The sequence below is a fragment of the Trachemys scripta genome, chromosome 3 (assembly GCF_013100865.1).
Source record: "Trachemys scripta elegans isolate TJP31775 chromosome 3, CAS_Tse_1.0, whole genome shotgun sequence".
NCBI lineage: Eukaryota > Metazoa > Chordata > Testudines > Emydidae > Trachemys > Trachemys scripta.
The window spans coordinates 139,425,232-139,438,202 of NC_048300.1; positions in this window are offsets into that span (position 1 = coordinate 139,425,232).

A 12,971-nucleotide genomic window follows, 5' to 3' on the forward strand; every position below is an offset into this window, starting at 1 on the left:
AACTGGAGGCACCATGCAGAAGTAACAATTGCTGGTATGATCTGTTGGCTCTCTCCAAATCATTGGCACTGCAAAAGGCATAGATTTCCTTTTCCTGTTCAACTACTGGTGAAGATTTGTTGCACAAGTGTTGCAGCATATGTGTGGGGCCCACCTCTTGTCCTGATCTCCAATTTTGCAGCCAAAATAAAGGTGATAGGCTTTCTTAACCATAGTGGTTATACTGCGCTTTTGTGATGCAAAAGTCACTTCACCACAAACATAGCAGAAGTTATCTGCACTGTTCACACAAGTACGAGGCATCTCTGCTCACTTTGGCTAAACAGAAATGTGTCCCTTTGCAAAATCAAACACTCACAAATAAGAGAGCACGACACTGTATGATTTCTAGAGCTAATATAGGGCAATTTGTTCAGCAGAGTGATATAAGCTTCATTATGATTGCATCATCCATGACCTCTAGGAATAACATGATGCAATTCATATCATGTATGACGCAATACCCGCTTCAGATTGCATCATTCATTGTTTTGCCTAAAAAGCAAGTACTGTCCAAACCCAGTCATAGATTTATTCATAGATCCAGTCAAAGATGTATTTTAGTCATTTCTGGTTTAAATTGAGATCCCTTCCCTTTATAACTCACTTATCCTCCGCCATTCCCAAGTCAAGGGTCGTATATACTGACCCAATAGCATATCTTGAAAACTAGAGCCAATCAACAATTTTAAGCATCATTTTCATTCTCAGTGACCCAGAATTAGTAAAGTTTGACTACATTTATTTCAGAAGCATTTTGGCTGTAGAGCAGTGTTATCTATGGCAAAATGGGATTATTATCATATCTGTCCTTCTTTCATTTAAAGGAAGGTACATTATCAACCTCCTATTCCTTATTGCAGGTGATTGGCAAAAAAGGGGTTGAATCAGCACCATTTTCTGCTTACAGTGCTCAATATATACACAAGAAGAGGAGATGGTGTGTATCAGATAGACATCAAACTGCATGAACAGCAACTGGAATGTAGGAGGGCCCCCGCCCGCTTCCTGCACTTGCCCAAGACTCATCTCTCAGGCCCAGGTGAACTCAGCCTCAGTCAAGCCTGTGCAGACTAACACAGTATGGCCCCCAACTATTCCTCGGCGAGCAAGAGTGCAGAAGATCGGAGAACTCCTGCTTCTATTGTGGAGGAGCAGGGCGTGCAGTATCCACATGCCCTGTCAAAACCTCTGTTAACCCGATGACTGGGAAAATTCTACCCCCACACTCAGTTGGGGTCCTGAGCCTGGGTACCAGGAGTTCCTCATCCATTTCCCCTTCTACAGACTCACCTGCAACTGTAGATCCCACAGGTAAAGCAAGCCTTTCCTAGACAATGGACCTTGATTGATTTGGGAATGGGGGGACAATTTTATGGCTGTTTCCATGGACTGGGTCTCTGTCTTCCAGTATGACCCAAGATTACCCCAGATCTGGTAGAAAGAGTAGACAGGTCTCCACTGGCTTCTGATCCAGTTACACAGGAGACCACACTGATGGAAGTAGTGATTGAGGAACGCGCTGAAGTCCCACAGTTTAACTTTATTTCCTTCCCACATCTCACCCTGATTTTAGGAGCACCCTGGATAATCCATCATGACACCCATATTCTATGGTCTGAACTTGCCATTTACTTCCTGTCGAGTTTCTATAGCAAGAACAGACTTTCTGTTCCAGAAATTGGACCCCTGAAAACCAAACCCACTCTGAGAATCCAGATATTCCCCCAAATGGCAGCAACCCTGTCAGACCCAGAAATGCCAATTCCACATGATGTACCATGTCTTCCTGTGAAATACCAAGACTACTGGGATGTCTTCAAAAAATGCAATACAGACTCACTACCCTTGCATTGTGTGTACGTTTTCCCCATTGACCTACAGCTCAGAGCCACAGTTCCAGTCTGGTGTATATATTCTATGTCTAAACCTGAGCTAGCAGAATACCTACAGGAAACCTAGATAAAGGTTTAATCCTCTGCTCTACCTCCCCTGCAGGTGCCTCAGTACTCTGTAAAAAAAAAAAAAAAAAAAGGATGGCTCTCTGAGACTGTGCATGGACTACAGGGCATGTAATCACATAGCCATATGCAACCTGTACCCCTTAGTGTTAATCGTGGAGTTTTTAGATTGAATGTGGTTGGCTTGGCTGTTCACCAAGCTGGACTTTAGAGAAGCATATAATTGAGTTCAAATCAGGGTGAGGGATAAGTGGAAGACAGCCTTTAGAAGGTATAGACACTTTAAATTTTTGGTAATGTCCTTTGGACTCAAAAACGCACCTACCACTTTCCAGCATCTGATCAATGACATATTTTGAGATCTCTTAGATTATTTTGTGGTGGAACAGTTAGATGATATCTTAGAGTTACTCCCCATCAAGACTGGATTTGAGACATGGCCAAACACCCAATCTTAGTCTTAACCGACCATAAAAATCTAGAATATCTAGAATCTGCCAAGGCACTGAATCAGTGGCAGTTACATTGGGCCTTGTTAGTCTCAAGATTCAATTTCACAATCACACACCATCCAGACAACAAGAATGGCAAGGCCCTTTCACAAAAAGAGGAATACAATACATAACCTGCTAGCCTCAAAGAGCCACCACTTGCCGTATTAAAATCATGTCATTTCACTTGTGGGTCTGTATCCTTGGACTTTTTCACCATACTTGAAGCAGCCCTCCCTAATGACCTTTTCTTTAAACTTGTAACATCATTCAAGGAGGGTCTCTCCAGTACCACTGTATCCTACTATTCCTGGGTCAATGACCTCCTCCATGTCAATGGCCCACTATATGTTCCTGCACTGGAGGTGCTGCGCATTCACCATGACGTGGCCTGGATAGGTTACTTTGGACAATCCAAAACTTCATGCACTGTATCCCTCTTGTTCTGGTGGCCACACATGTGGGATGATGTCGAGTCCTAGGTCAGGTCCTGCGACATGTGTGCTCAAACCAAGACCCCATGGAGCAGGCCATTAAGCCTCCTAATACTACCCAAGACCCCTTCCCAGCCCAGGTCTCATATAACACTTGACTGGTATCGTGGAACTACCCAAATCAGAAGGCAGCAACACCATATTGACTATTGTGGACCAGCTTACCAAAATGACCCATTTTGTACAACGCACACATCTCCCACCTGCAGAAACTACCACAGACCTTCTAATTATCCATGTCTTGTGCCTCCATGGCCTCCTGACCAACCTGGACTATGGCTCCCAGTTTATATCCAGGTTCTGGAAGGAGGGGTTTCACCTTCTGGACGTTCAGCACAATGTATCCACTGCACATCACCCTCCTGAACCATTTGCAAGACAACTGGGTTTGTGTAACTCCCCCTAGCCGAATTTGCTTATAACAACACAGAGCACGCCTCGACCTGATCCAGCCCCTTCTACTCCAGCTATGATTTTCATTCATGTTTCTACCTCTCCGTTCCCTCCTAAACAATGGTTCCTGCTGCCTCTTATCTGGTACAGACCATTAATGAAATTCAAGCCAACCTAAAGGAGCACTTGGAAGTGGCCAACATGGCCTACAAACACCATGCTGACAAACACTGCCAAGAAGCTCCATCTCTAAAAGAAGGCCAAAAGATATGGCTGTCCTCAAAACACCAACAGATTGGCCAACCTGTGCACAGATTAGATCATCAGTATGCAGGCCCTTTCACTGTCACATCAATCCAGTGGTGTTTCAATTACAGCTCCCTCAATCCTGAAAGGTCCATCCAGTATTCCACATCTCCCTCCTGAATCCTATCCTTGACAATCTGTTTCTTGGCTGGTGTTCACTACCTCATCCCCAGTTCAAGTAAAGGCCATGAAGAGTATGTTGTCCATGACATTCTGGACTCCCAAGTATGTAGAGGGACCCTGTATTATCTGATCAATCAGGAGGGTTATGGGTGCAAGGAACACTCTTGGGAGCCAGCTCAACATGTGCATGCCACTGAAAGAGTACAGGCCTTCCATAGGAAGCATTCCGAGAATCCTGGCCCTGTGGGATCGCACTGGGATGGTAGGTACTAAGGGTCTCAAACCCAGGTCCATGAGGTTGCTGAGCAAGAGTCTTACCCTCTGTGCCACCAAACCACAAGGATGGATGAGGGTATTGTAGCTAACACCCTCATGCTAGAGGCTATGCCCACGGGCTCACCTGGATCAGGTGACTAGTAGCAGACTGCTGATTGGACACTACCCAATAAAACTTCCTGTTCCTGTCCCAGCCCTTGTCTGTTCAATTAGTTGCTAGACCTGCTGCTGACCACAGCCCCTGAAACTAAGTTCCTGTCTCCTTGCCTGGTTTTTGCTCCTTGTTCCTGTTACTTCTCCTGGTTCCTGGTTACTGCTTCCTCTCCCTAATTCCAGTAACTAACTCTAGCTTGACCTTTGGCATCACTTCTGACTCCAGTTATGGCTCAATCCTTGGCATGGCTACTGACTCTGACCCAGGTTTTGACTCTTGGCATGGTGTCCAACTTTGTCTTTGACCTTTAGTGTGGCTTCTGATTGTGACCCTGACTCTGCCCCATGGCTCTGACTGCTAGGTCAGACCTCCCTGTTATGGGCCCTGACAAAGCTCAACAAATCTTGCAGTAGCATCCTATTAGATTTCGTAGATTCCATAGTTTAATTATGCAAGCAAATGTGTTGATGTGGCTACTGACAAATTCAAGGCAATAAGCCCTGCACACGTTCCCAGCATGCATGCTGAAAGCCAGAAAACCAAAACAGCATGTGACCTAGTTCTGCACTCAGATTGATTGACAGCATTACCAGATTGATCAAATGTGGTTACTAAGGCTAGCCAGTCTCTTCCGTGTTTTCTCTGTTTATTGTGCTACATATAGTAAGTTCTGTACTGCATGTCACTATATACACGCTAGGTGATCTGGAGAAATGTATCTTTTTTGAATGGAAACATTTCTCTCACAAAGAGCTGTAGAAACCTTATCAGCATGTGGTATTTTTATTACTCTGGCTGGTGAAGCTGAAATATCCACTGAGGCCAATGTTCCTGTGAATCATGGAAGTTTGGAACTAAGTCTGGGTTTTTATTTATTTATTTATTTTTACTACTTGTAGGTAGTAATAATTTGGCTTTATGGCACAGACCGTAGACTCTAAAACCTGCACTCTTCTCTGTGCTTACAGTTATTTCTTATTTTTCTTTATTGTAGAAGATTATCACCGCTGTAACCTCTGAGCACTGACAAATGTTTAAATGAAACTTACAGAACTTGTTGAATGAAAAAACTCTCTAATGTTAATAGTAAAAGACTCTCATCCTCCTTTAACCTCTATGCCATACTCAGAATCACGCCCCGAGGAGTAAGCTTGAGAAGAACTTATTCCATGCGTTGAAAGCCAAAGGCTGTGTCTCTGCTCTGACATCACATTCTGAGGTTCCAGCCTGAGGTTTAACCCAGCTCTCAGTGATTTCAGTATGTAATGAGGAACCTCACTGCTAGTGCAGGTTGGGCAGCATTTTTCACTGCAACACTGTCCCACACCAGGTCCAAGGCTCAGCACCTGGTGATATCAGCTCTAGCGATCACTGAACAAAACAAGGACTCTCAATTGAGTCTAATCTGCTCTATCTTTAAACAGTAGAGAGGGGAGTATCAAATGGTGTCTGTCTGTCTGTCTGTCTTTCTTCCTTCCTTCCTTCCCTGGATTTTGGCATCCCTACTCCCTGCTTAGTGAGTGAGGTTCAGTTTCGGGTGACCCCCTCAATCAGGGCAGGCTAAATACAGTTCTGCTGCCCTTTACTCATACAAGGTTAACAACATTTCATTACCCCTGTACTCAATACTAAAGTGATTTGTAACCCAACACCAGCCAAAATTGATCACATTAACAAAGCAGCTCCATCATTCTGTGCATCTAGGTAGAGTAGATGTGTTTATGCAAATACGGTGTGCTCCTGAAATCTCCCCCCTCCCCCCAGCTCATCACTAGATGTCAGGGGAGAGCTCATTCAGACTCTGCTTACATCAGCATTAGCCAGTCAGTGGACTGTAAGAGGCCACCACTCAGGTCCTTCTGGGCGGTACTTTCTGCAGAGCCTAGCTTCACAGAATCTTCCAGTGGAAGCCTAGCTTAACCTTCCAGAGGTGCTGCAGAAGCATCAGTAGCCCCAAACCCCCATGGTTCCAGTCCCACAGGGTCTCACACTGAGGATTTCAGGTGGCACTAAAGTTATCTTGTTACAATTTGTTCTCAATGTTGTTACCCATAAGGGAAGGTTTAGAGACCAATTGATAGGATTGGCATCATTAAGGGATGGTTTATTTAGCAAGGACCTATGAATCTTGGGAATCTAGGGAACCCCCACCATAAGATTCTTTATGGCACACAGAGAGGTTTAAATGCCCTGGTCAGACTGGGAAACGGTGCGGATATTGATGTATTTCTTGTGGATCTTGAACCTGGCAGGCCTTTGGCAGCTAGGCTTCCATTAGATGCCAGGATCTATTTTGAGGATTTGATTCAGGACACAATAGTCAGAAAACCTGGCAAGTACATTTTGTTGCTGCTAAAAGAATCTATTTCTACTCTTGGGACACTGAAATATTTGTTTCCGGGGCTAGAGGGAAATGTTAGGGCAAAGCTGGATTTGTTTTTGGAGCACAGTTTTGTAGAAATAAATGAAGCTGACAAGAAGAAAAATCAATGCCTGGATGAATCAATGCTTTCACGCCCTTGCCTATGAGATGCTGTACTGAACTGTGCTGCAGTTTTCTGTTGGTGATACAGCTAATGCCATCTGTAACCACTAGGGGTATGTCTACCCTGCAATAAAATACACGCGATTGGCCCATGTCAGCTGGCTCAGGCTGTGGGTCTATACAGTTGCAGTGTAGACATTCGGGCTCAGGCTGGAGCCCGAGCGCTGGGACACTCCCCATTTATTGCCATGTAGACCTACCCTAGGTTACTCACTTTAGGGTTTATGTTATATTTTTCCAATTTATGAAAACATACATATCACTGAAGTACATGTATAAGACGAGACAAATATACAATGGCAATTATGATATTTGCCCATCTTTGAAAAGTGCTTTGTGATCTGTACCTAAAAACTGCTATGCAAGCATAAAGCGTGAAATCTTTGCCCACAGAAATCAATGGCAAAACTCCTCTTGCCTTCAATTAAGGCCAGGATTTCACCCAAAGTATTGTCATTCCCCAATTAATGAATTGACACAACATCAACAAATAAAGAACTTTCTAACCACAGACCCACCCCCATGTCTGAGCTCTCATGGACGGCTGTGAGAGGCTTCCTGCCAGGCCTCATTCTAACTGGAATTTTGCCTTTTTTCCTTGTCAAAGAAACAGTCTTTGCTATGTCTCTTTCACTTAGTGAAGTTGTTTCTGGGAATGCAGAAGCTGCGAGTAGACTTTTCTCCAGGTGCTTTCTCCTACTAAGCTGTTCTTAATCTCTACTCTCTATTCTGAGCTAAACAGGCAGCTGGAAACTAGAAAAAGGAAGTGGTTACTCCAATGCCTATGGGAAAATCATTGATGTTGCAACAGGGCTTATCAACAACTTCTCCACATACAGAATTCATGGAATGGTTACCTCCCATGGGGTTGGCAAAATCAGGTTCCCAGTAATGCTGCTGCGTAGGCTAGCCCTACTAGGAGCTTGTGCCGGCATAGTAATGTCAGCTAGGTTAGTTAGGAGTGTGATTTTTATGACATTTCTATAATCCTTGCGGGGGGTGGGGTTGTGTTGTGTCCCACAAGACATTCCTAGTGGCCACTCACGTGACAGGAAAGGAAAAATAAAAAGAATCCAGTAGAAAAATGGATCTAGTCTACCATAAGTCATCAGAGCATATAGGACATTTTGATTACAATGCTCAATTGACTAAGGGGCCTTAACCAGTCTGAGCCAGGACTTCTAGTACAGCTCATTATATTCAAGAAAGTTTCTTATTACACATGGTTAGTTCAGTTTTTGCACAGAAAGATCTGCACTAATGTCTTTCAGTATATTTGCTTAATTAAAAGAAGTAGAAGCCTTGTCTGTTAAACAGATGCAATTCCTTTGTGTTACCCTTATTTCATTCTTTGCTTTTGAATAGTTTTCAAAATAAAAAGTAAAAAAAAAAAAAATAGTGGAAATATATAGCTTCTGCTCCCCAATCTCCATCTCTTTGCTCACTCTTTGCTGTACTAAATGGTTCATAAATACACATAAAACCACAGGCATTTATGACTACGAATTGCCTTGAAATAAATCCCAGACTTCGATGGTTCTGATATAAAATGTGTTTTTATTTTATATGAGCACCTAAAAATTTACAGATAAATGTGAGGATGGCAAACATGCTAATACCATATCAAATATGTGGAAAGGACTGTTCAGCTCTAAGACTGTCTAAGAAAGGCCTAACAAGATTTTAAGATTCCTATTCAGCAAAAACACTTCAGCACCTGCTTAACTGGCACCATGGAACTTAAGCATGTGCTTAAAGTTTAGCATGTGCTTAACTACATTGCTGAATTGGCGTTTAAATTAATCCCACTCCTTGCACCTCTTCAATTCCCCCCCCACACCTCTTTTTTAGTTTCAGCCTGTCTTCTCTTGCTAATCTAATGGTAAAGTGGAATTTGTCAGAGACTTTCCTTGAGAAAAACATGGAAATGTATATCACACATGATACTTAGACAACTTATACATCATATATATTGCAAACTATGCATCAGAATTATAACATTTGATATTAGTCATTAAAATACTGCATTGTGATTTAAAGTAAAATTATCCAAATATATTGTTTCTAATGTGACTTTTCTTTGGTGTTTCAGGTCTGTTGCGAGGTTCAATGCAAGGTATATTATATTGCAGATTATTGTATAATGAGACTTACTGAACTCCCAAAGGTGAATGAGTAAAAGGGGGAGAGAACTGAATGAAGAGATACATAGGTACAGAAAAAACCATTTCCCAGCCCTGTCAAGTTGAACAAATACCTAACAGGAGACATTTTTGCTACAACTAATTTAATGAGAAAAAATTTACTACAGAGCTGGACTGAGACATAAATGCCAGTGAAATAATCTACATAGTTCTGTATCGCCTCTGCTCCAAACCAGTGCATGTGAAATATTTCTGCTTGATAAGATGTTACTCAGATTTCTCCTTGCAAAGCTAGATCTTGAACTGCTAACTGCATTGGTTCAATTTGAGTATTTTTCTCAAGGCAATGGGTGAAATCCTGACCCTACTGAAGTCAAGGGGAAACTCCCATTTGACGTTAATAGGGGAAGGCTTTCACCCCATGGACAATTTCATTTATCCTTGAATACTAGAGCATTTTAAAATATTCTAGAATTTTATTCTTTATAATCAAATTTCAATCTTCTAAAGTAGCTATTCTGGCAAAATACTTTAATCCAGCAAATAATCTAAAACCATGTGCTTTTCAGATCACCCTAAAAGGGTTAGACCCTCATACAATTTCCATCATGCTTGGATTGTAAAATGTTTCTTAATTTATGTTCCTTGGCTTGTGCCCAGCCTTCGATATTGTATTGATGCCATTCTCTAGAAGGACATTCATTTGGTTTCATGGAGATAAGATTACAAGTTAAAATGTTTTTTGAGTACATGTGATTGTGCTGAAGTACAGGAAATTATTCCATAGTGCTACCAAAAAAACCCTCCAGTGTTATGAGGCAGATTGAACTGTGCGTGAGTGCAAAAATCATGCACTTGTTATTGCAAACACTTCTTGAATCTGCCTTAGCTACTGTTTGAAAAAACAGGAGGTGTATTCCATGTTGATTTTATCTGCGTAGGTGCCACATGAGGGAAATTGACTAGCATAGCTAGTCCGGCATATTCTGTTATAAAGCTATTCCTGTATAATTTAGCTATTCCAAAAGGAATAAAGTCACTTTTATTTTGGAATATTTTCCACATGGGGAGTTATTCCAGAATAGATATAGTGGAATAGCCATTTTGGAATAGTTTGCTCATCAGTTTCCCTATGTAGACAAGCCCGTATACTGTGCCCATCTGAACATTTCTGTTTTAACAAAGGCACTGATCTCTTTCAGGCAAAATATTTGTGTACAGTACAGAGAAGACAAAAATTCAGTACATTTACTTTACATTCAGACAGAAATTTCACTTAAGTTATAAACTAACCCAATAAGGATAGTGTTTGCCTTTGACATTTCTGTTAGAATCTGAGTACAGAAGAGTCGTAAATTTGGCCTAATTCAGGGTTGCTCGAAATGGTTGCAGCACCACAGTTAGATATGGTGTTGCACTTGCTTAGCCCTGGTCTACACTATGGGGGGGATCGATCTAAGTTATGCAACTTCAGCTACGTGAATAATGTAGCTGAAGTCGATGTACTTAGATCGACTAACCGTGGTGTCTTCACCGCGGTGAGTCGACTGCTGCTGCTCCCCCGTTGACTCCGCCTGTGTCTCTTGTGGTGGTGGAGTACAGGAGTCGACGGGAGAGTGCTTGCGGGTCACTTTATCGCGTCTAGACTAGACACAATAAATTGATCCCCACTGGATCGATCGCTGCCAGCCGATCCAGTGGGTAGTGAAGACATACCCTTAGATAAGCTCTGCTCTTGGAACCTGATGTTGGACCTGATCCAAAGCTTTCTACTGACTTCACTGGGCTTTGCACCAGGCCCCAATGTCAAATGAAACTGAGTATCAGAGGGGTAGCCATGTTAGTCTGGATCTGTAAAAGCAGCAAAGAGTCCTGTGGCACCTTATAAACTAAAGACGTATTGGAGCATGAGCTTTCGACGAAGTGGGTATTCACCCACGAAAGCTCATGCTCCAATACGTCTGTTAAATGAAACTGAAATGCTTATTGATGTCATTGGACATTAGATCAGGCCCTTGGCCCTTTGACATTGTACTAAGTATCTTTTACCCAGTGTAGAGGAGTCACTGCAGAGATTACTTGGTGAACTTGCATCTGAAGAAGTGAGGTTCTTACCCACAAAAGCTTATGCTCCCAATACTTCTGTTAGTCTTAAAGGTGCCACAGGACCCTCTGTTGCTTTTTACAGATTCAGACTAACACAGCTACTCCTCTGATACTTGGTGAACACAGACATTTTGATCTGTGAAACTCTCATGTAATTTATAGTCATATTGCTTAGAATGTTTTATAGCCTTTGTTGTTCAGATTTTCAAATAATCCACCTTTTGGATATTTTAATTGTGTTTTATTTTTTGCAACACAGCTAAAGCATTTTGGAATTATTTATACATATAACTATCTTATTATTTTCTTGCTAATGGTAGAATGTTGGGCCGATTATTATTGCATGCTAATGGGACACAGCTGACTATAAACAGACTGAGGCCAGGTAAGGAATGTGGGAGTCTGAAAATATAAATTAAATTATATTTGAATAAACATAGAGCCTAGAGACTAGAATTCTCATTTTAATAGCTGATTTTATTTTGATTTTGTGGGTTCTTTGAGGACAAGATGTACATTGGATTTTGTTATCTGTGTAATAAATACCCAGTGTTTGCATTTCACATTAGACAAACTGTGATTCATGAACTGACTAGTATGACCAAATGCTATTACTTTATATACTCTCTGAGTTAGCTTCTTAATTGAAAGCTGGTTTGTCAAGGACACTGAACATTTTCCTAATTGTCCTTATTTGTATTCATCTTTTCAGTCTTTTAGCTATCCGAAGTAACTGAAAAAGGAAACTGGTTTTGTGCCTATTTTTTATATAGTATATACAGAAGGCCTGAAAAGTTTTTGTCCAAAAATGTTTTCTATTAGCTTGTTTTTACATCAGATATTCAAGTCTTGTCTAGCCTGGAAGACTTTGTGGTGACTGGAGAGCTATGAGAGTCTGACAGTCACAAGAGACAGAATATTAAGTGACTGACAGAGGAAGGAAAGTTTAGTAAGACTGTTTCTTTTGCTTTTGTTTGTCATGTTAACATTTATTTAACTTTAGTGAGTAATGCTTCAGCACATTCAGCCCAGTGGCCTGCACCAGCCTTCATGGTGTGCTGGCTAGCTCAATTGATGTGGAGTTTGGGGGAATTGGGGGAGGGGGACTGGTTCCATCTCCTCACCCTGCCACACCCCTTGGGGTGATGTGTACTACTGGGAATCAATGTACTCACATGAACACAGGAACTATAATGGTGACAGCCTCTGCATAGGTGGGAGATGCATAGGTGGGAGAGCCTGCTTGCATCCATTTCTCTGCCCCCCCCCCCCCCGACTCTTTTCTTGGTGCCCATCATCATACTATTTAAATGCTTCTGTGCACTCACACAAAAGTTTGGTCTTTATGATTTTATGAGAAGTGACAAATTTGACCCAGGATGAGATTTTTGCAAATGCTGTTGAAGACATTGCTTTTCATGTGGCACCGTGTTATTCTAGAGTGGAACATATCCTAAATTGTCACACAAGTGCAGGAGGTGAAATCACCTTTTTACAGCAAAGTCAACTTAGCACAGTGAAATGACAGCTTTTTCTCTATAAAAGTTGACTTTCATTTGTGTGGAAACCAGTGAATTACTCAAGGCCAAACCATGTTTGGTCAGTAGCACAATTGTTTTTAATGTAGCACAATCAGATGGGGGGACGGGGAAGAATGGAAATTGGAGGGATGGCACTATTGGGTGGATGAACCTCAGAGTTCACATAATCCCCACAAGGTTTTGAGTGCCTTTTTAAAGTGTTTCTGAATTTCTTAACCTTCTCTGAGCCTCTTTTCCTTCTCTTCCAAATTGCATCTTTCTTCTCAGCCAAGCCAGAGCCTTCTCCTTTCCCTGATCCAAAACTTTCATCCCAGGCTCTTCAACTCCCAGCTTCTTCTCTTAACTCTCTACAGCACCCCCTGCCCACCATCTCCCTCTCCCTGTCCCTAACTGACCCT